This window comes from Manis pentadactyla, chromosome 7 (assembly GCF_030020395.1).
Source record: "Manis pentadactyla isolate mManPen7 chromosome 7, mManPen7.hap1, whole genome shotgun sequence".
NCBI lineage: Eukaryota > Metazoa > Chordata > Mammalia > Pholidota > Manidae > Manis > Manis pentadactyla.
Genome location: NC_080025.1, coordinates 10,326,835 through 10,351,006, shown reverse-complemented (window position 1 = coordinate 10,351,006; position 24,172 = coordinate 10,326,835). Strand labels below are relative to the sequence as shown.

At 45.8% G+C, this 24,172-nt stretch overlaps 1 protein-coding gene and 1 pseudogene across 1 annotated transcript in view; both read left to right on the top strand.

Annotated features, from left to right (window-relative positions):
- The first annotated feature begins 641 nt into the window (after positions 1–641).
- LOC118916818 (voltage-dependent anion-selective channel protein 3-like) lies at positions 642–1,553 on the top strand (annotated as a pseudogene).
- Positions 1,554–21,012: 19,459 nt separating this feature from the next.
- ACSL1 (acyl-CoA synthetase long chain family member 1) overlaps positions 21,013–24,172 on the top strand; it is a 55,997-nt gene continuing 52,837 nt past the window's right edge. The window contains exon 1 of the mRNA XM_036894116.2: positions 21,013–21,164. The gene's annotated coding sequence lies outside the window, so the exon portion shown is untranslated. The remainder of the gene's footprint in view (positions 21,165–24,172) is intronic.

Sequence of the window (24,172 nt, the reverse complement as noted above, 5' to 3'; positions counted from 1 at the left end):
CCTAGTATTGGGGGCCCTATCCCTTTAAGACTTCCAAAAAGCGCTCGCCAAAACAAAACAGCAAAAAAAAAAAAAAAAAAAAATTGTCGCGCGCTTTTCTTATGTCCTCCGGCGCCCGGCCTCCGGTGCCTGCTCACTGTTATTGCTGCCCTGTTTCCCTAGTATCCAGGGCCCCCTGGGCACATACTGTGTCTGCACTCTGGCCCGGATGGCTGGGGCTGGGTGCTCGGCAGTCCTGGGCTCCGTCTCCCTCCCGCTCTGCCTATTCTTCTCCCGCCGGGAATTGGGGGGATGGGCGCTCGGCTCCCGCGGGGCCGGGGCTTGTATCTTACCCCCTTCGTGAGGCGCTGGGTTCTCTCAGGTGCCGATTTGGTCTGGATATTGTCCTGTGTCCTCTGGTCTTTATTCTAGGAAGGGTTGTCTTTGTTATATTTTCATAGATATATGTGGTTTTGGGAGTAGATTTCTGGTGCTCTACTCTCGCCACCATCTTCCTGACAAGAACATTATAAGAAAGGAAAATTACAAGCCAGTATTACATAATGTTTTACATAAATGTAAAAAAAATTTAAACCAACTCTTAGCAAAACAAATCCAGGTGTCTGGTCAATACATTGTGACCAAATTGGGCTATTTCAAGAATGCAAGGTTGGTTTAATGTTTGTGTTGCCCTGGGAGACCTGAGACAGGCCCTCTGGTTGGAGGTATGTGTAATGCCAACTTACTGTGACCTAGGAAAGGCTGTCAAAGATGTCTTCAATGCAGGATATGGGTTTGGTATATAGATCTGAGAAAGTTTTTTAGTGGCATGAAATCTACTCTGGTCACACTTGCACTGATAAAAAGGAAAGCATCAGGCAACCTAGAGACCAAATATAAGATCTGTAACTATGGTCTTATCTTCACCCAAAAATGGAACACAGTCATTACTCTTGGGACAGAAATTTCTTTGTAGAATAAGTTGATTGAAGGGTTAAAACTGACTCCTCATAACATATTTATACTGAACATGGGACAGAAGAGAGGGAATTGAAGTCTCCTATATAGCAATTGTTTCAGTCTTGGTAGTAGTGTTCATACAGATTTTTCTGGACCAAACATTTATGACCAGACTGTGCTAGCCTTTGGAAGTTGGCTTGCTATTTATTAGGTGTGTTTTGACACGGCCAAATCCAAACTACCACAGAATAGTTTTGTCCTGGGTTACAAGGCTGCAGACTTCTAGCTGCATGCTCATGTGAATGATGGCTCTGAATTTGGGTTCTATCTACCAGAAAGTTAATAAGGACCAGAAAGTTAATGAGGAGATTGGAATGACAGTGACCCTTGCTTGGATGGCTGGCACCAACAACACCCATTTCGACATTGGTGCTAAGTACAAACTGGCTTCTCTACCTGCTAAAGTAAATAATGCCAGCTTGATTTGACTAAGTTATACTCAAACCCTTTGGCCAGGAGTCAAACTGACCATGCCAACTTAAATGGATGCAAAGGCCTTCAGTGCAGGAAGTCACTGGGTAGGATTTGAACTAAAAAGCTTCATGTGGTTTTGAGTATGCAATAAACCCATCACGTTTGCAACAAAATGAGAGAGGATGGTTTAACATTTGAAATAATTGTCACAGTAACAGAATAAAGGGGAAAATATATTACCTTCTAAATAAGTGCTGAGAAAGAATTTGCAAAATCTTACATTCATGATATGTAAAATATAAATATCAGCAAATATAAACAAGACTGCTTGAATCTGAAAGAATGCACCTATAAAAAATCTTACACAAACATTATAATGCTTAAATGTTATAGGCTTTCCCTCTGGCATTGAGAATGAGACAAGAATGCCCTAGCCAAGTTGATAACAAGATAAAGAAAAGTTTAAGAATATGAACCCAAGGACAAAAACTGCTTTTATTCACAGGCAATTTAGTGATGTACATAGACCATCCAAAGAATCTGCAGATAAATTATTAAATTTGAGTAATGGGTTTAGTTAGCAAGTTTACTGGATAGCCAGTGTACAAAAATCAATTTTTAATTTTTATTTCTTTATTTATTTTGCTAGTGAGATATAATTGACTATAAAAATGCACAGAAAAAGTTATATACACACACTTACCAAAAAATGCATACTTTGATATATAGGGTAATCTATAATTAGATAATAAGATGTAATCACTGGATACTGATTAATTCATTTAAAAATATGATTGATTCATACAAAAAAGACTGTATTGAATGATACAATGGCCAGTTACTCTTCTGGGTTCTGGGGTTAGAGCTTGGTAAACAAGACAGATGGCCCCTTACTTGAGTACAGGGGATAACAGTTACTGAGATTATAAGAAATTCTTTCTTTTTTGATCCTTTCTATATTTTCTGAATTCTTCTCAATGAGCATGCTGTTTTTATATTTGGGGGAAAAATCTTCAGTGGAAGAAGAGAAGCAGTTAGGAAAAGCGTTATTGGTTTGAGATGGACTTTCTCACCTGGTATAAACTCATACCCCATCCATACAGAGGAACAGGTCTGATCATGATAGGGGAGGGAGGTGAGGAGGGTCAGAACTTAGCAAACGAGAAAGACCTGTGCTTCCTGCCCAGTCCAGCATCCTGCTCTTCCCCCTGTTATATTTTGGGCTTCCTGGCTTCTAGAAGTGTCTAGACTGCAGTTATTCTGTTAATCCTGCTCACTCTATTCCATTCTGATGGTAGCTTACATCAGTGTTCAGAAGATTAAGAACTTCATTTTTCTGATGTCTGCATTTTATTCCTTTAAAAATAGTCCTGCAATAACTTCCGGATAACTGTTTTGGCCCCCTCCTACAACAGTAGGCCATTAAACATCTTCTAGAGACCCACAAGGCTGATCTGAAAATATCAGGCAGAGGTTAATAGACTCACTAGCTCAGCACCTCCCCATCAAAAAATGATTGCTAAATTTGGCTCCTCTTACAACAGAGCAAAACTAAGAATAATTTCAGGGCTTTGCAATGCAAAAATCCCCAGTGGCCTCATTTCTACATCCCCTCTCTACCCATAAATAATTGGGCCTAAGTTTTTGTTCATTCTTGTCTGATCTTGGCTGGGATTAGGGGAGAGAGCCTGACGTGGATGTGTAGAATTCTACTTTCTCGATCATGATGCAGAACTTCCCCCTCACCAGCTCGGTGCAGAGACGGGAGGGATCATTGTGCTTCCTTCTGTGAGGGTTCAGAGAGATCCACAAGATAAGATCCTGGCGTCTTCGGTTGAAGCCCTCCTATAATTCTTCTGTAACCTCTGGCCTAGAGATCTATTTTAGGCAGTCATTTCCACACTCTCTCTGTCAGAAAATGCTTGTTTGTCATTGAAGTAGATTTTGGAGGTGAATAAACATCTAGTTTTTAGACTGTGACTCCCCTGAAGGCTGATATCATGTTTAATTCTAGCTATTTAAGGAGTGTTAAAATTATAAGTATAAGATGCATAAATAAAACCAGTTTTGATGGCTTCATTTTAATCGTATTCCCAAGACTGCTTTTATTTTCTGTATGTCCCCCACAAAAACTGATATTTTTTTCTTCTCCAGTTCAGTTATTTTCATCTCCCTCTCCCCAAATTACTCATTATCAGTTCTTCCTTTTCTACTCTCTGTTCCTACTTGTTTGTGATCTAGGACCTTTATCTAGGAAAAGCTGTGTGGTTTGGTAGTTATAAAGCACAGGCTGCCTGGGTTCAAATTCGGATTCCAGCACATGTTTGGAAATGCTGTGTGCCTCAGTGACTCCATCCATAAATCGGGGCTAATAATGGAATAGGGCTGTGATCAGATTGTTGTGGGGGGCAGGCAATGAATGTCAAGTGTCCAATATGGAATATGGCAATTGAAGAAGGATTCAGCAGATGTCCATTGTTACTGAGAGCCCCTAAATGGGTATGGGTTGTAACATTATTCAGGTAGGCAGCCCTTTCTTCATGGCCTCTGTCCAGCTCAAGGCGAAATGACCTTGATCATATGAGGATCCTATGAAGAGAAAGTGGATAACTAATCTGTGAGGAAATATCTGGAATAACTGGTTGTTTGCACCAGAGAAGAGGGGGCAGAGAAGCACCTCCCAGCCCTGGGAGCATTTCCCCTCTGCCACTCAGCTGCTCTGCCAGTCCAGGAGCCGAGCCACCTGGGCAGTGTGAGCTCAGCAAGTCACAAGCTTGCTGAGGGTCAGTGTCCCTACAGATCAGCTATGTTACTTCTCCCTTTAAAAGGAAAAAGCTGCACCCTAGAGAATACAACTTGCTCAGGGTCAAAGAGCCGGTGAGTGGCAAAGCCAAGTTGAGATTCCAGGTCTGTGGAGGACCCATCCAGGACCTCTGGGAGACATGGAGCTGCTGGGTCTGTTCTTCATTTCCACTTGGTCCACCACATCTCCACTTGCCTCCTCTGCTTTTGGGGGCCTTGCCCTCTTTCCTAATCAGCTCCCAGCGACATGCTCTCTCACCTGTGCTCTGGAGCCGGTCCTGGGTGCCAGATACAAAACACGAGTGTCTGCATACCTGGTGGCCTGGAGAGTAAGCCACTAGCCCAGAACAGACCTGGCCACAATTGCTTAGCTCAGTGGGCTCTGGAGGGACCTTGCTGTCAGATCTGGCCTGACTAGTGCCCATCTAGTCTCCAGGCCAGGAAGAGGCCAGCGTGATTCTGAATCCCAGTTCTCTTGTCTGTGGCCTTGGCACCCAGCCTGGTCTCATCTCGAGGGCTTGAACTGACCCACAGTGTCGTTTCCTGCCGTAAACAGACAGATTTCAGGGAACAGAGCTGTGTCTTCTTGGCTCCTGAGTACTTAAAAGCTGCCTTCCCTGACCCCCTGATTATACTCTTTCTTTACCCACTGATTCAAAAAGAAATTAGGGCCCTCCTTTCTACTTCCCACCACCCATTTTGTCAAACGACCTATGATATTTTGCAACTGAGTTCTCCAATTGCAAGACAACTGTAAGATTGCTAATATCTCTTTATGGAGTAGAATCAGACTGTCCATTCCAACTGTGACATTGGGAAGATCACTTTACTGCTGGGAGACTTTATTTCCTTCTAGTTAAAATTGACATTAAATTAGATGACTTCTTTCTGCTATAAAACTCTGAATTTAGAGCTGAGACATCTTTTCTGTTACCTGAAGACGGAGAGTTTCCAAGCTAATATCTTTAACCAGGTCTGCCTGTCTTCCAAGGGGAGATTCAGAATACATTCTCCACTAGATAAAGAGCTTTAGTCTTTTATTTCCAACATATATACCCAATGCACTTGCTTGAGAATGACTGTTTTTATCTCTGTAAGCCATATCATACTGGTTGCTTCTTTTTAGTTTCAAATCTACCTTTGACACTTCTGTAAAATACCCTCAACTTTGTAGATTAAGTTATTTTCTTGGAAAACATGGTAGTTTCCTTCAATCTAAAAGTAGTCTGGAGACCTAAAACACTGAAAATAACCTTTGAAACGAATTGCCAACCCTGATGCTATTATGGAACATTGAAGTTACTAGGTATCAGCTGTTTCAGTGATCTGTACTTTTTGTCTTGATGTGTGCTGTAATTGTTGGCTAAATGATTAATTTTCATAGTTCCTGACTCATTTCTGCTGCTTCAATTTTTTTCTATAGATAGGTGACACAGCATTTATCATATTGGAAGTTTTCATTAATTTCATAATGCATTCATTCAACAAATAAAATTTTGTAATCCTCATTTACTCAAATGCTTATACTGAAAAGCATCAGAGACCCATATACTTTTTAGGTCTTTACAATCCTAAACATCTGTTTGAAACAGAAAATTAAATCAATCTATTTTTATAAGCATGCTAATTGAGAGAAAAATATGAATCATTACCTGGATTTTTTTTTTTCAAGGTAGGAGAGCCAGGGAGGCTTTTATTGAGAGACACAGTGAGAGGACAGACAGAGCTCCCAGCTCACGCCAGGAGGGGACAAGAGAGCCCCTTTACCTGGATTTTAAAAATCCAACTTAATACTATACTTTCTTCCACAGAGATTGAGTCACCAAGTCTATTTTGTCCTCATAGGAACAAAATCAAATTAATATCCCAGTCACTGCCACATCTAGATAGTCCATATAGTTAGTTCTCACCTGTGGAATGGAGTGGAAATGATACTGGCCTTCAGGGACTGCGGACGGCCTCTTCCAAGCCCCCATGTGCCGACTGGGTGATGCCGAGGCAATCTTAAAATCCTGTTGTAGGTGGCGGACCTGCGTGGAAAGAGCTGTGTCCCTGAATTACGGTGCGGAAGGCTGCCTGACTGACCCTGCCTGGGTGAGGTGAGTCCTCCGTTCTGGGCCTGGTGGGCCCAGCAGTTAGCAGACCTGGCTGACCCACTTCTCCTCCCTCCAGCTGACCTGATTAGAGACTGTGGGGTCACGGGAAAGTAGCTTTGCTGCATGGCCTGGTCAAGGTGGTGCTCTACAGATGGTCTGTGACACTCCAATGACTCACTCTGCCCTCACTTTAAGTAGTGCCATTTATACCCCATCAGCAGGATAAGAAGGGGGTTCAAAGCCATGAACACATACTCTCACCTGAGCCTGGCTGTTCATCTGTGGTGGCCAGTCCCACCTGTCAGACTTCAGAGGCCTGTCAAGATCCCTCCCTATTTGGGCATTTCATGAATAGAGCAAAATGGACTCTCTGGTGTGACTCCAGCTCAGAAACCAAAACAAAGCATCCGTATCTAGCCCTTTACACTTCTTTCAGATCATTCAGTAAACATAATCTGACTTCTTTCAAAATCATATGGTTGTCTAATTTCCTTCCTTAGTAGCGGGTTAAGCAATGCTCCTGGCCTCCCATGACCCACTTTACTGGGTCCCTGGGCTCACTTAGGGCTTTTTCTCTTACTCTTATGTCACTCCCCATCTGACTTCTTTAATGGCCCCTCTGGTTTTCCTGTGTGAGCGTGCTTCCTGTTTGTTCTGGGCGGCTCACACAGTGGAATGAATGCCTTGGGTCCTCTTCTTCATTATTTCCAGCCACCGCATCCTCACACCCATTTGTGCCTCTTCACTATCAATTCCCAGGAAATGTGCCCCAATTATTTCCTCTTGGATCTATCTCTTCTTTAAAAGAGAGAATTTTAAAATAAGAGCTCAATAATACAGAGATCTATGGTTTCTCTTTCCCTGTACCACAGTTGGCACCAGCTGTTTTCCTGGTTCAGTTTCCTTACAGATAATCTAAACACAAACTGTCAATTACTAAATGAAATCAGACATGATAATATCCAATTTGTTTTTTTCTCTCATACTCTTCTAATGTTTAAATTTCTCCATCAATCAATTAACAAATCACTCTGGTACACTTTGCAAGGAGCTTTGAGTTGAGAAAAGAAAGAGGATGAGAACAGAAGAAATACAAGTAGCTCACAAGTAATGTGTGAGAGACTCATTTACATGAAATCATTCCAAGATAAGAGTACATGATACTAGTTATCTGGGGTATATAAAACGTACATCCAAAATTGTAGAGGAAGAGATGAGTGTGTGCTGGATGAAAGGGAATATTTAATAAAGATGGGATTTGGCCTTTACGACTGTTAGGCTGAAGCAGTGGGAAGGACAAGCATTTCATATGTGGGGAATATCACAAACGAAGTCACAGAGGTAGAAATAGTAGTAGCTTTTCACAGTGGGTCCTATTTACCATGTACCTATTACGTGCCTTGCACCATGCCAGGAAGGCCCTTTACAATCATTATAGCTACTCCTCACCATACTCTGGGATTATGGGGTGCGTATTTTCTGGGATTTCTCAAGTAAGAGAACTCAGATTTAGAGAAGTGCTAAGCATCAGAATCATGATTCAGTATCTGTGCTCTTTCCACCGCATAGGAAGGTGGGGTCCGTTAAGAAAGAAGCACCCTGGAGAGTAGAAGGCAGTAAACTAGGCAGATTAGTGAGACTCGATTGTGGAAACACTGGACATCAAGCAACGATGCTGGTGGTCACCTGATAAGTAACCGGAGACAGTTGTGGATTTTTTAGCACATAGGCAGGATGACAGACTTTGAGTCAGATGAGATATGCACTCAAGGCCATATTCCAATTTAGCTGTATGACTCGGGGAAACATAGTTAAAATTTCTTGGATTCAGTTTTCTCATTTGTAAAATGTGCTTAACAGTAGTATTAATTCATAGGATTGAAAGGCCTAAATGAGGTAATGTATTTAAAACTTGTTTGAAGGTACTTGACATGTCGTAAGCATTTAGTGCATGGATACTATTGCTTGTACCACTGCTACGAAAACAGGATTTATAAGGATGATAATTTAGAGAAAAGCTGCTAGCTAGCAGGCTGTTCCCTGGAGAGGTGAATGAGATGGCCTGAGAAATGATAATATGTCAAGGAGTATGTACTAGAAACTTAGGCAGAAAGGTTGAATTTGGAAGTGCAGTTTTGGCTATTATTATAATACTGTATTTATTTGAAAAATAAAAATGAGGTAGAGTCCAGTATAAAGAGGGAAGACCAGAGGACTAGGATGGACACCTGCGGGTGCCCGAAGTGGTGCGGGACAGGCAGCGCTGATGGGCTGGGAAGGAGCAGGGGGAGCGATGAGGCAGCCTGCAGGTCACAGGGTCCCACGCGGGGAGCCATCTTCCAGAAGGACAGCTCGGTTCCCGTTCTGCTGAAGGGAGGGAAGGCTGAGGGATGGGAAAGACGAGTGCGGTGGGGCAGTGACTCGTGGGGCCCGGACTGGGAAGAGCCGAGTGGCCATAAAGGCCCTGCACCTGGGATGGAAGTCCGCCGAGAGAACTAGGCCATGGCTTGGGTGGTAACCACAACGGAGGTTATTTTGTGTTCTTGGGAAGGCCGATGCCACCAGTGACCCTTCAGCCTGTGTCTGCCCCTCACACTGCACATCTCTTCATGGGCTTGCCCCTTCTCCCATGGCTGCTGCCTCTGTCCAAGCCTGCCCGCCACTAGCTCTTGTCCCCTGTGGTCTCACTGTGGGCGCCACACTCTTGCCCCTCACCCCCTCATCCCAGCCCCGCCGCTTCTGGGGATGCCGTGGGCCCTGCAACCCGTGACACACACGTCTAGGTTGTCTGTTTCTCTTTCAAAGGCAACGTGAGCAAGGAGGATTCGTTTTCCTCTATTTTCTCCTGTCTGACACAGGTATCTATGAAACGATAGCCGTTATTATCACTGTGGGCTTCAAATCACTCCTCTCAAACAGCTCAGAGTTCCCCACCTCTTATACCACCTGTCTGCAGCTGTACCCGGCTGGTATTTGGAGCATGTGACGGGAATGACCCCAGCCCCAGCCCACTTTGGAGGTGATTCTTGGAATCTTATTTCCTTCACAAAGCCCGGCCAGTCGCATTTCTCTAATTCCTGCTCTGGTTAAGCATAGGACTTCCACGATTATTTCCCATCCTCCTCCTTCCCAAACGTACTACCTGTGTTTGACCTCAGGTAACACATACTGCGTGCCAGTGGGGCGGTGTAGGTATAGTCACTGCCTGGTGTGAGTACTGCCTTGTTCTCCCCTGCTGGTGGTCTTACCTGACGGGCTTGCCTGGGCCAGCCGCGTCTGACATTTCCAAGTCCAATTCAGTGTTTCTCACTCGAGGTCATCCCCTCTGCTCCAGAATCCCTGCACACCATCCCTGGAAAAATGGGACAGTAGACACTTTTTGTTGATGAGTTGGTATGATTGTGATCTCAGTCCTGCTCCCTAAAAGTTCCTCTTTTATGGTGACAACCAGATAGCCTCCTTTTCTCCTACTTCCTGCAAACCCACCACCAGCAGCACCAAGTTTCCGGCTGCCGGCAGCTCGGCAGGCTGGTCTTCTTTCAGGAAAGACCTTCTTCTTAGTGTTTGTGTCATGTTTTCCTGCTTTCCTGGCATTTCACCCTGTCTTTGGGCAGGTACAATGATGACTTCCTGGTCCAAAGAACTCTGCATAGACCAGCTTCTGGTTAGGTACATTTCAAGTTGGTTTCTCTCCTGCTACTCGTATATTTTCATTCTAATTCCAGATACCACAGGACATGGTCATATCACAGCATGACCTCTGGTCCTGGACTTCAGGCCCACAGTTCTGGGTGGTCAGCCAGTACACCAGAGGAATATTCCTGGAAGTCATTGCTACTGTGAGATGGCCAGTAATAACTTAAGTATATGTAGAAGCTACAGAAACCCACATCATTATATCCCACTGTCCTAAAACTAAACATATCCATAATTTGATTCCCCTTAACAAGATCTTCAGAAGACCCACAACCACTCCAGTGACACCTGACACACAGAGAAATGTAACGGAGGGAGGGCGGAAGTACTCAAGGACATTAAACTTAGTCGGTTGCAATTAAGATATATCTCGGAAAATTTATAAACCGTATGTCCATGTAAACACAATTCCGGGCCCCTCTTAGGGCCTTGGAAGATGTCAGTTCTAGTGAGGGGCAAATCCACCTTTCTGTTACGTCTCTTTGAGTTTGTTTCCTTATCTGCAAAATAAGAATAACACTTACTTTGCTTATTTGAAAGGTGGTCATGATACATAAATTTATATAAAATGGAGTCATCTATGTTTTTAGAAACCACTATATATTATTAATGCATCATCAGAGTTTTTTCGCATCTATATTTTCCAAAATTGGCTAAAACAACATCTCCCTCCCCACATTCTCTTCTTACTAAAAGTGTTGACACTCCTCCCAGTGACAGGTGGGGGTCCTACTATGACTTCAGAGCTATGTCACACAAGGTGACATATCTCCCCCCCGGGCACTCTTGGGGGATGTCCACTCTGGCAGCCCAACAGCTATGAGGAAGCGCAAGCTCTAGAGAGGCCCACGTAAGACCAGACAGAATGCCCAACCCTGCAACCCCTGAGGGAGCCGTCTGGAAAGTGGATTCCCTGCCCCAGTTGAGCTGGCACTGAGTGGAACAAAGGTAAACTATAGGTTCATGAGCGAGATGAATAGTTGTTGTCTCAAGCCTTAGGTTTCAGAGTGGATTGTCGCGCAGCACCAGGTACCTGACACACCATCCGTCTTTCCAATTAGACACCACTCACCCCAAACAGAACTTCTTCCCATTGCATGATGACACCTTGCATTTCCCCATGCCTAATGCCATTCCTCACACCATCTCTTCCATAGGAATGTCCTCTTCCCGATGACAGCCATCCTGTGCTTACCCTTAAAGGGCTCACTCAGTCGCCTCTTCCTCTCTCAAGTTCTTCTCGTTGCCACAGTTTGTTGTGATAATTTTCCTCCTCTCAAATCTCGAAGAACTTGGTTTCTACGACTTACATACTTACATAGTACTTATTGCCAGGACTGATATCCAGCATATTTACTAACCAGCAAGGCCACAGGCTGCCCCATGAGGAAGCAGGCCTCCTGCATTACCCGACCTGTGATTGCCCCCGCCTGGCAGCGAAGGTGGTTCTGTGTGGTTCCGGCTTGTCTTCCGACTTGTGCGCATCTTCAGGGCAGGGCCCCCTCATGTGTGTTTGTAAGTGTCCCCGTTCCCCCTGCAAAACATAGGGTCTCACATGCTATGTACATTATTTTGTGAATAGATTATTGGTACTTAAAAAATAGACCTCTGGCTCACAAAAAGAGAAGACCCAGAGAGAATACCCAGCTGGAGGGGGAAAGAGGCTTAAAACTTTAGAGTTGTAATAATTGAAAAATAAGTTTTTTGTGTGTGAAAGAATCATTTGGGGAAAATTAATGTGTGTTGCGTGTGGGGCGAAGGCGGGAATGCAGATTCTGGATTCCGCCCCCAGACATCACACTTCCAGAGACCCTGGTGTGGGCAGAGCCCCCGTCGGTGTCTGGTCAGTCCCTCGCACTGTAGTCACATGACCTTTGAGCCCGCTGTGGAGGCTGGGTTGCTGCGGAGGGGCGGAGGTCACGGAGACACCACTACCGTTAATCTTTCGGTGGTGGAAAAGTGAAAACAGAAGCGTTTGCCAAGATCAGCAGGGAGACAAGTGGCCTGGTTGGGAATCACAGTTTGAGTGAATTGTGCTGGTGTGAGTCCCTTGGTGTAGTTCAGCTCCACCCTTCACTACCCAGTTCCATCCAATTTTATTCACTTAGAACCGCAGAGCTGACATGAAAACCCCAGATGCTGACATCAGATTATCTACTTCAACCCCTTGTTATCAGAATAAAATTCACATAGTTCTGATTCCTTTAACTATTTAGAGATCAAAATTTGAGGCCTTTCTGAAAATACTCTTCATCTTCCCCAAATTCTTTTATACTTTTTTGATTTTATAAATAAATATCTGCCTGGAACATAGTCTAGAAACTGTGATGTCTTCTAAGTGACTGAGACCCTGTAGACTTTGAGTACTGGAATAGTGTGCAGCGTTGTACACATATACCACAAAGATGGACAAATCCCTGTCATTGCCACACACTATCCTTATAGCAAAATTCCAGACTTGCTGTCATTGGTCTTTTTTAATTGTGCTTTGTTGATTTTGTTACAAGGTTAACATTTGTACCAACTTTATACAAAGCACTCTACAACATGGGCTCATTTCATTCTACATAACACTGTGAGTTAGGTATCATTTTGAACTCAAGGAACGGGGGTTCTGAGTAATCTGGTGACTCATCTTAGGTCACAGAGGTCATAAGTGACGATCAGGGACTTGACCCAGGCCCTCCCTCAGTGCCAGTTCCAGGGCATGTTCCACCGTGTCATGTGGCACCTGCTCTGCACATGAGCCAAGCAGGGTCCACACAGCTTGGTCATGAGAGAACCGGGACATGGGCCTGTGAGTGGCCGTGAGGACGCACCTTGCGGACCCTCAGCTCCCAGGAGCATAAGTGATCCTGGGCACCAGCTGCTGCACTCTGCCCTGAAAGCCACCTCTGCCTTTGCTGAGGTCGCCTTTCCCACAGGCTGCTCCTTGCCAGTGACAGAGTGTGGTGGGTCACTAGGAAAGGTACCCTTCCTGAGACACATGGGCCTCCTCTGGCAACTTTGTCTCAGGACTCCCTTCGGCCTTGGTGAACTTCCCTTAGGCTACACGGAAGCCAAGGAAACATGAGCTCCACCTTCCTTCCCATCCTTCTCTCAAGGTCAGACTTTGTACCCAAGGCTGATGGCAGGCCCACCTTCCTCCAGCTCCCTAATCCAGTCCTTGGTGCAGCTTCTCAGAGGCCCCACTTACTCCACCTGTCTGATCCCTTTGTTGCCCATGCCCTGGCGAGGCCCATCCCCAGGCTCAGGAACCCAGAGGAGAGCCTGGTGTTTACAGAAGGACCAGGAAAGCGAAAGGTAGAAAAATTGGGCCAATTTCAGCATGCATGCCAGCACTGGCCCAGATCTGTCCTTGGACATGGAGGAATCTTCAGGAAAAAGGCAGGAAACTGATGCTGCTGTGAGCATGTTTACCTGGGCAGCTTTCTGGGGGCATTCAGGACAAAGGGGTTGTCCCTAAGCAGTGAACTTAGAATGAAGCTTCAACCCTTGACTGCCCACGTGTGCCAAACTAACTGCGCTTGAAAACAGAACATACCTGGGACCCGGCGTGGGGAAGTTAGACCCAAGGACCTGTTAAGTGGCAGGCCCCTTACAGCCTGCAGGGCTAGCTGTTTTTATCGCTTAAGTCACACAGCTAGTGTAGAAATAAACTTCTAGGCCCAAATGGAGCCGCTCCTGCCCGGGTGCACCGGCAGCAAACCAAACGTAACTCGCCTGACGTTGTGTCCTTATAACTGCTCCGCTTGACCAGAACCACAGTCTCTACAGTCAGCCAGTCCCACGCGCCAGCCAATTGTGGCTCCCCACTTATTTCCATCTCTTTCTCACCCCAACAAGGTTGACAGTGTAGCCCCAGCCAATCAGATATTTTCTATTTATCCCTTCCTTGTTCTTTATTCCATATCCTGTAAAAGCATCCTGCCTTCCACATCTGAATGGAAGCTGTCATTTTGTTTATATCACCTAAATTTGTTTATATACAGTTTGTTTATATCACCTAAATTGTCTTCTTTAATAATTTTTTAGCACTCGTAAGAGACAGAACCAGGCCTTGAACTTAAATCTTTATAACTACAAATCGAAGACTCTTTCTATTCTGTCAGAGGCTCTAAACCTGGGAAACATAAGAAGCCCATAGAAAGCATGTGGGAAGTGTTCACGCGGTGAGGATTGTGTCTCTCACCAGATTCTAAGATGGCTCATGGCCTCCGGAAGGCTAAGTCGTGGGCAGGTGGCCACGTGCAGGGGCTGGGCCGGGGTGGGCCTGGGGAAGTGGAGGAGGAAGGCTGCACAGAGCTCCACTCCAGTTTCAGCACCTCTCTGAGCTGATGTACCAATGCCGGGGGCTTTACCAGTATCCTCTCCCCAGGGGCGTGGGGGGACAGCTGATCTGGCCATGTCCTGTGCACTCACCATGGTACTTGTAGACACATTCTGATCAGCAAAAGAAACCTAAGATTTTGGTGGGTGTTGAGGGGCTGCCACGCCATAGGGCCCTTGGGTGAGGGTGGGAGGTCAGGGGCCACAGGGGTGGTACTGGACCTGCGGTCAGCCGCCGTCTCAAGCAGGTGGTGATGGAGCCATGCTGTGATCTGAAATGGAGAGGAAACCAGCGGACTCACACTCCAGGGATGGAGCAGAAACATCTATTGATGAATTAAATTCTAAATCTCATTGTACTCTGGACTTCGAGGCCACAAACCTTCCTGAATATAAGAGCAATAGAGATTTCAAATGCTGTTTTTATTCACTTAATGGGTATTTGAAGTCTTCATTGCTCCCACCAGACATGGTACTAGGGGCTGTGTAATATAAAGGCTAACAAGGCACGTTTCCTACCTGTGTGTGTTATGCAAACAAATAATCACAACTGAATGTGGCAAGTCCTCTACCAGAAACATTATGAGGAGCTGGGCGAGCACTTCCAGAGGAAAACAAGGTTATATGTGCGGGCATGAGAAGCAGCAACACTGGAGGTGACATGTCGGTTCAATTAAATAAACAGGCATCGAGTGCCAAGCACTGTATTGGCATGGGGCAGATGATGTCTAGACACAGTATCTGCTGTCAGGGAGCTCAAAGCCAGGTCCATAGGCCTAGAAGTGACAACCTGCTTTCTACTGAGGCACTGGGTCCCAAGTACAGGGAAGCAGAGCTCTGGGGACAACAAATTGTGTGTGTGTGTGTGTGTGTGTGTGTGTGTGTGTGTGTGTGTGTGTGTGTTCTGTAGAAAGTAATGCCTACATTAGGTTTTGAAAGGTAAATAAAAATTTATGAGGTTGCAGGTAGAGAAAAGCTTAGATACAAAGGCTTTCCAAAGAGTAGCAAAAATAATAGTACTTACAGAACTTTCACTGGGGGCCAAGCACTGCGTTAAGGGCTTTGCAGACATCTCACAGAGCAACCTTTTTTTTCCTACATAATGGTCTTTCTTGGAGAGAAGATGACACTCAGTCCCCAAAAGACCTACCATACTTCAAGAAAATCCATCCATCCATCCATCCATTCATCCATCCATCCATCATATCTATTATCTGTCTACCTACCTGTCAGCCATCATCTACCTACCTGTCCATATCTAGCCTAGTATTTATTCAGGAATCAGACACAGGGTTTTATTTCCTTAAAAAAAAGTTTTCTTCTAATAAGCAGAAAGCATGCTTTCAAAAATACTGGGTTATGTATTTCTTTACTAGGTCGGGTTACTGATTATTGAATGAAAAGAAACCACCATGTTTGGAAGACAAGAGTGTGACTAATGTTTAAATACCTCCAAAGGTGCTTGCTTGATGATACACTGCATCTTGTCATCTTGAACTGTTTAAAGTGACACTACATGATTTGAACTAGCAACTCATGGTTTGTCCGAGCAGTAGTGGTTATGAATGGGAGTTTTAGTTCTGTGAAACATGCTGACGCCATAAAGCTTAGGTAAGGCTGGAGGCCTCAAATGGCGAGCCCGCCGGGAGGTGGTGTATACCATTGTGGTCACTGAACTTGACAGTCTCACGCGTTTGCACATTGACCAGGGACCTGTTTCCTTGGCTGAGACTCACAGAAGCATTATTTTCCCTGTGAAAACATTATTTCTTCTGTAATCTCTGAAAGAAATGGGGTGGAGAAAAGGCACTGTCAGTGTATACTGATTAGAATGGAGAGTATTTGATTTAGTTTAGTCAAAAGTGTGGCCGGCAGGATTCTTTCCTCTTTCTACTCTATCCGTTATCCATGTCCACTTGTACCTCTTTCCCTCCAGTGCCATCAAAAGGTCTTCCCCTCTGCTAGGGGCTCACGGCTTTGCCTGTTTTCCAAAACTTGCCTCCCATCTCGTCCAACATCAGGGGCCCTCACGCCCACCAATTCCTGCTCCTAGTTTACTTCCAATCTCACCCATTTTTCTGTCTCCTGACTCAAAGCTTATAGTTTTATACATGCTGTAGTCTCTCCTGTCTTTATAAGATAAAGCTGCAAACAAAATAAATATTCTCTAACCCAGTGTTCCTTTTAGCTTGTATGCTTCCTCTCCCCTTTACTCTTTAAAAGTTTATATATATATATAGTTTATATAATTGGCATATAGTATTATGTTAGTTTCTGGTGTACACAACTCTATATGTGTATGCATTGTGAAATGATCACATGATGTCTAGCTGACATCCACCACTCTTACTGTACTTTGTGTGTTCTTAGGTGCATATGTTTCCAGATTTTAGCATCTCTGGAGTCAGGATATATGGTGGATTGTTTGCAGTATGGCCACCATAGTTTCCCTCCTTGTGTCCATGTCCTTGTATCCATTATCCATGTTAGGTAATCCTTTTGCATATGGGTTCTTGACCTCGTCATGTGGCTTGTTCTGGCTGGGGGAGAGCAGCAGACGGGATGGAAGCAGGATGCAATGATTGTAGACTGGGGCTTGTCCCCTTTGCCGAGTTTACAGCCCTGAGACCACCATTCACACATGCTTGAACTAGCTCAGTAGAGTGGCCATATGGACTGGAACTAGGGACCCCAGCAAATAGCCTGACAACCATCAGACAAGTGAGTAAGGCCATCCCTGGACCATCTGGCCTCAGTTTATCCACCAGCTGACCAGCTGTAGGAGAGAGCCCAGGAGAGACCAGCAGAAGAACTACCCAGCTGAACCCAGCCCAAGTGCCAGCCAACAGAATCATGAGCTAATAGATGATTATTGTTTAGAACACTAAGTTTTAAGGTGATTTGCCACACAGTAAAAGCTAATCAGTATAGGGTATGTTCCAACTAATGATGTCTTGCATTTATACCAGGCAGCAGTTGCTTCTTTCTCAGAGATTCATAAAATTATAGTGCATCTGATTGTGGTACAGTGGGTTGTGATTTAGATAGGAAGTAATACAGTATTATATTCTTTTGGCACATAAGAAAGTGAGGGATTAGAGGGTTCCTTGTCCTAGATCTGCAACCAGTGAGTTGTGGAATTTGAATCCAAGCAGTCTGGGACTCCAGAGTCTTTGCTCTAAACCTGCAAGTGATTCCATCCAGCTGACAGGGGTGTGGCTGGAGGGCTGAATGATAGGAAACCAGGGCCAGGTTATGGAGGGCATCTTAGAAGTTCTTGTAAGGGTTTGAATTTTTACTGATTGACAGTGAGAAGCCACTTGAATTGGAAGATCAGGGGTACTTATAACTCCCATTTGACATTGACTGAGTAAAATATTCAAACCATCTCTAGAAATAGCAAGTCAAGTGTTACGGGCATGCAGGGTAGGATCTGGAAGCCCTGGCCTCATCCGGCAGCTTTGTGTTGGAGCAGCACCAAGGTGCCAGGAGAGGACCTGAACAGAGAGTCTAGGAGAGCCGGTGCCCTCTGAGCCAGCAGGGAGAGGGGTACCCAGGCAGTTCCTGCCCATGCTGCTGGGGACTAAATTTCCCCCATAAAGTTAATGGCTTCAGTGGATCAAGTGCACCTGAAAAAAATAAAAGGGGTGTGGGAGAAAAGAGGACTACTTGGGCCACAGAAGACCATGTTATAATCCTCATCAGTAGTTACAGAATGGTGTCAGTTTGGTGGAAAAATTCTCCTTCCGCATTGCTGGAATCCCAAGAGAGCTGTATCCGCCCATCTGTGATTAATGGGAGATATTGCCTGCTCTCTAGGCGCTGACAGGTTATTGGTGGGAGACACAGATATATGCCTAGTATAGTTATAGTCTCAAAACAGACTAACTGATGCCAACCCTTTCTCTAGCCATCCACTTAGCAAAGTCTGGAATTAAAAGCAGATTGGCCATTATTGATGGGCTAGCTATACTTCCAATGACCATTTGTTCAAAAGCAATAGATGTAGAAGATCAGTAATAGTCACAAATTTGCAGTTGGCAATCAATGACCAAGTGGGAGTTTTGATATAAGGCCATTATCAACCTGTGACAGCCTCAGCTTGTTCCCCAAAAGACGTGGACTCTCTACAGTTTCTCTAGAAGGTTGACCAATCAATTTTAGACAGATAAAGAGCTGGATCTAGCCAGAGTCAGCCACAAAATTTTAATCAAGGCAAATGCAATGGGGATGAGAACAACTAAAAAGTGACTCAAACCATTAGGAAATTTGCCCCATAGCAACATCCTGCTGGCTCTGTTCACTTGGCTAGACTCATGTTTGGAAATAAAGTAGAAAAGCAGTTTAAAACTGGGGTCCTACTTCTCCCTGAGCACAAAATAGACCCCTACCCATGGAGTCTAGAATCTTCATTTAATGAGAAAACTGAGGCATGAGTCCTTGTGGCACCGTTCTTCTGCAGGTACTATTGTCCCTGTCTTACAGAAGATGAAATTGGGCTAAATGCTCGGCTCCAAAACCTTTGCTTTTAACCACTGTGCAGTACTGCCCTGCATCCCCTCAAAATCTCTGTCTGATAGTCAGGGACAACCCCATAAATTATGAAACTTTTTGAAATGATGTGGGAAAAGGTTTTGTTTTTTTTTAAATGTATTAGCATTAAAAGGGATCTGAGAAATTTTTTATTCTAGCCCCCTTATTTCTGGAGGAGAAAATTGAATTTCTGGGGAATGAAGTTGCTTCCCAGTGTCACACAGCAGCTTCTGCCTGAGGGAGCAGGAATTGAGATGTCATCCTGGTTGTGTGCCTTCCCACCCTGGAGCTATAATCACCTGCATTAAGGGATGGAACCCAGCAAGAGGCATGCTGTAACTCCAGGGAGAAAAACCCCAGGGCAAAATACCTCTGAAACCCAAATCAGTCAAAGGGAGAAATAAAGTGGGAGAAACCTGTTTATTTCTTACAAGCAGTAGTCCTGCATCTCCACCAGGCTGCAGAAGAAGAGAGCTCCACCCAACCTAATCTCTCCACCCAACCTAATCTCTCCACCCCTTGGAGACACCTACTGATATGCAGATGCACTAAAGCCTGGTGAGAGAATCTGGAAATAGTGGAAAAATAGCAATTTTACCCACAAGGCCCTAGCAAACTAATACACCACAGAACTTGGGAAGGCCCAGAGGCTAAGGAGGCACAGTAGCTGAAAGACTGGCTGGAGAAAGAAGTGGGAAAGGCTGGACTAAAATGATGAAATGAGCAGGGAGAAAGAGACCTGAGCAGAGAAACCAAGGATTAGCCAAGTGGAAACCAATAAAACCAGAGTTGAGTCCATTTTCTCTTTTAAACAGAGAATCTAGATCTACAAGATCTCAGTCTAGAAGGGGATCTTAAAGAGAGCTGGTACAGAGGCCGCAGGAGCACCGGCTGCTGTCACCATCACAGGGTCCCTGTGCAGCACACTGCAGGAGGAAACGACTCCTGCTGCCGTGTTCAGATGCTCCAGAAAGAGTGAGAGGAACCCACGGCCACTCCTTAGGGCATTATTTGCTGGAGTCAACTTGACTATGCTGGAGGCCACTGATGAGCAGGTGCTCACCCGAGTGTAAATACAAGTATAGCCTGGGAATTATTATGCATATGCTCTGGAGGCAGGCTGCCTGAGTTCCAAGTGTGGCTTTGCCCTCTGTGCCTCAGTTTACTCATCTGTAAAAGGGGAATAATGACAGCACCCACTTTACAGGGTTATGATGACGATTCAATAAGATAATGTGTGGGAAGTGTTTCAAGAAACGTATCTGTCATTCAATATCAGAGGCGTTTATTATAACAGTGATTCTTCTGGAGCCTCAAATTCCAATTAGTGCCAGGTAACAGCCCTCTACACAGTACTAGGCACAAGCACCACTGGAACAGGGGCCACTGATACTAGAGGTTAAGGATTCTGGCAAACGTCAGGCCTTAAGAGGGAAAACAGCATTCGGGATGTGAGCCTGCAAAACAGCTGGCGTGGCCTCTGGAAACCCCAAACGGGCTTTGTGTGGACGCAGGACCCCTTAAAACCGCACAGCCAGGGCTGAACAGGGTGGGTAGGCTCCAGGAACTGGGCGGGTGAATACTGCTCTTGAGCAAATGTCACATCTGCGTTCTGCTCTAGCTGTACCCAGGCTGATTTGTCGGGAGCTGCTTCATGTCCAGGGCATTGCAGAAGTCCAGACGAGAGTCTTCCCGGCCAGGGACTGTGGCGAAATGCCACATGGGCACCGGGGTGAAATCGGGTTAAGGGGGTCTCGCACACAGATGCCAGAGAAAATATTAAAGGAAAGCCCTCGGTCACCACCAGGGCCCTTCCCTGCAGAACCTCCCCCCACCAGCCCCCACCAAGAAATCAGCCAGGCATGTGGTCGAGGGTGGAAGATGGGAAAGGGCATCTCCCCTCACCCGCGGCACCGCACACCCGGGCTTTGGGGGGTTCTGGGTTGAGGCACTACAATTTACCCTTTGCCTCTCCTCGGGTTCGTTATGAAATCAGAGGCATTCAAACGACACTCGTGCGGTTCGCTTACCGTCTTCGTGCCCCCACCCTTTGGCCGCCTTGCAAATGCTTGCCCAGACAGGAAGGCGGAGCCTGCGGGGAGGGGCGGGGCCTGCAGGGTCGGCGGGGCGGGGCCTGCGCACTGGCAGCACCCTGGCACCGCCGCTGCGGAGTCTGGGGCGCTGCCAGCGCGCAGCGGCCGCCGCGGCGCCCTTAAATAGCATCCAGAGCCGGCGCCCGGCAGGCAGTGAGCTGCAGTGACAGTCGGCGACCCAGCGGCCAGGCCGGCCGAGGAGGTGAGTGCTCCCACCGCGGGGAGCCGCGTCGCTCCCCGCCGCGGTGCCAGGGGGCTCGGCGGAGGCGCGAGGCTGCTGCTGCCCCGCCCGCCGGAGCCCGGGAGGCGGTGGCCGCCGGGGAGCCGCGTGAGCCGCCGTCGCCCCCGGGACCTTCCGCCTTTGCGGCCTCCGTCCTCCGGCTCCCCGTGCCGTGGCAGCGGAGGCTGTCGGGCCGCCGAGCCGCCGCCGCGTCCTGCGCCCTTGTCGGGGATGCCGGCCCGCCGCTTCCCTCGGGCGGAGCACGCGGGGCTGGTGTGGCGGCGGGGAGCCGCCGAGCCGGGAAGGAGGACGCCGAGCATCCGAGGGGCCGGTGACGGTGGTCTGAGGCTCTCTGGGACCGGGCACGGAAGCATCGGAGCCCAAGTGTCTCCTGCCTGGATGTGATGGTGACCCCTGCGCGGAGCACTAGCTGGAGGGTCAAATGCAGCATCAAAAGGCGCCTGCCAAATGTAGAAATTCTCGCGGTGCCTCTAGAGGAGTGCCCGTAACAGCTGCACATAGACGAGAGATGGAGTCATTGATTTAAGGATCCGGCATTTTTGTTTTTGTTTTTGAAATTAGCAAGCAAGGTGATCTATCACCTCGCTACATAGTCCGAGTGTGGTGGTAAAGGACTTGAATGAGCACGTGGACTGGAACCTAGAGACACACTCCAGCCAGTCATTGTGTATGTTGGAATTGCAAACCCCTTTCCCTCTCCGCCTACTTTCAAGGTTATGGAGCTCAATTACGACCATTAGAAAAGTACCCTTTGCCTTTGACCTTTACCTTCTTGTTGGTGCAGGAGTACCCACAGTGCCCCGACCATCAGTACCCTTCGATTTATTTACTGTCTTTGCTTAGCATGAGCGAAGCTGGTTAAATCTCACAGTTTTGACACAAATATCACCTGTGATTTACCCAGTGTAAACAGTTACTTGCTTAACACAAACAAAAAGTGAATGAAAAACTCCAGGTTAATTGTGCATTTTCAGGTGAAGGTAGCAGGTTGGATTGCCTTACATCTTAAGGTTTGAGTTGAAAGTTTGTGTTGGATGGACTTGAGAAGGTGGAACTTATAAAGAAGCCCTCACTTCCCCGTCAGTGTGGAGCCAGCCTTTGGAGACATTCTTGTCCTGACACAACTGGGATAATCCTTCCCAGTTTGAAACTTGACTCCTTATTTGTAAAAAGGCTGCATTAAAGTATTTCGCCAGCTAAAATTCTGTGACTGAAGAAAATCCTTATAAGCAGCAAACCAGATACTTGCTGTCCTCACTTAAAATAATATAGACATATTAGAGACCCAGTTTTACAGACCTCTGTTTTCTGCATTTACTGCAGAGAAGAGTTAAAAAAAAAAATTCCTCTTCCCTCCACAATTATAAGCATTTTGACATATTTCCTTCCTGTCTCTGTTATACATATCTTGCCCAGTACTCTTATTACTATTGTAGGAAGCCTGAATAAAAAGAAAACTCTGGGCTTTTAACTTTTGGGCATTTAAGAGATAGGTACTTGAGTCAAATGCAGGTCAGTGTCTATATCGTGCCGTTAAAGGTTTCACAGCTTCTCTGGGATGAAGTTTGGAATAACTGGACATGTACCAGCACTTGGTACAGTGTCATGCTTAATATTCATCTCTTGCTACATCTTTCGTTTTTGATGAACGGTGTTGTGGAAAATGGTTGTGTTTGGAGAAGAGGCCGGGGAAAGATCAGGTTGTTTTGTCATTACAGCTGGGGATTTCTCCTCTCCCCCTTCAAGTTTCACTTTTCTGGAAAGAGCAAGACTATAGGAATACCAGTGATTTCTAGATGTTGATACTCCTAACTTTTAAGATCAGCTGCTGAATTTGTTGTGCAAGTTTGCCACATAAATCATGTGTCCAGTATTCTTTTGTACTTACTGTCTCTCATAACCAAATTGTGTTAAGTCAGAATCCACTAATAATGTGCTATGAACAGTATCGTTTGGATGATGCAATGGGTTAGCCTCTTTTGTTACAAAATATAAAAGAACTTCCTTGAAGGCAGCTCAAAGCTGCTGGTATCCTGAGACCTCTTCGGGCCTTATTCTGACAGACTGTGGTCCGTCAGGAGGTAGATTGAAGGTGCCAGAGTCTTTATTGAAGGATGTCAGTCCAGCTTCATGTTCAGACAAACATATTAGAGTCACTTTACTTTGACACTCATGCCTGGAGACTAAGTCTCAGCCAACAGCTGATCTGAAGCTGCCAGTGGTTGAGTTTGATTTTCAACATTCTGGTACTTAAAGGAGCTTCTGACAGCTTTTAAAGAAACACAAGTAGCCCCAAAGGAGTAGCTGCACTTTATGAGCTAGAAAGCAGTTTTACCAGTGTTTGCGGCTGCAGCTCTGAGACTGTCATTTTATCTCCAGTTCCTTACCTAATGCTGGATGCCATCTCATAAGAAACTGTAGTTTGCATAAACCCAGGTAAAACATGATGCGAAACAATTGCCCACACCACAGTGATGAGAGAAAACTGCCAGGGAATTGAGCTGTGTTCACTTTTCTGTTCTTTTACATCCTGGCATTGTGAGTTCTTGGCTGTACTGGGGACAACACAGTATTCCGTTAGTTGTAACCTTTGTGGAATCGAGAAGGGAGCATGAAATATGCTGGCACCTTCTGTGAAATGTGGCTGGCATGGAGGGATGGCACATTCTTCGAACACTTAGGTGGAGATGAGGACTGTGCTCCCCTGTACTTCCTGCCTCTGAAGAATACATTCTGCTGGAGGCAAGGGTCTCATCTCCAAAATCTAAGATTTCCAAACTGGCAGTTCCGTGTAGGTACCTGCGCTAGTTCTCTTGAAGAATTAGTTGCCGTTCTTCAGGGTGAAAGCTGTGTACTACCTATATAGCATTAGGGCAGCAGTGGGGGTGCGGGGAGGGCAGGGGCGGAGAGTATGTACATACGTATATATATAACAAAATTATAATATAAAAATCACAGAAATTATGCTT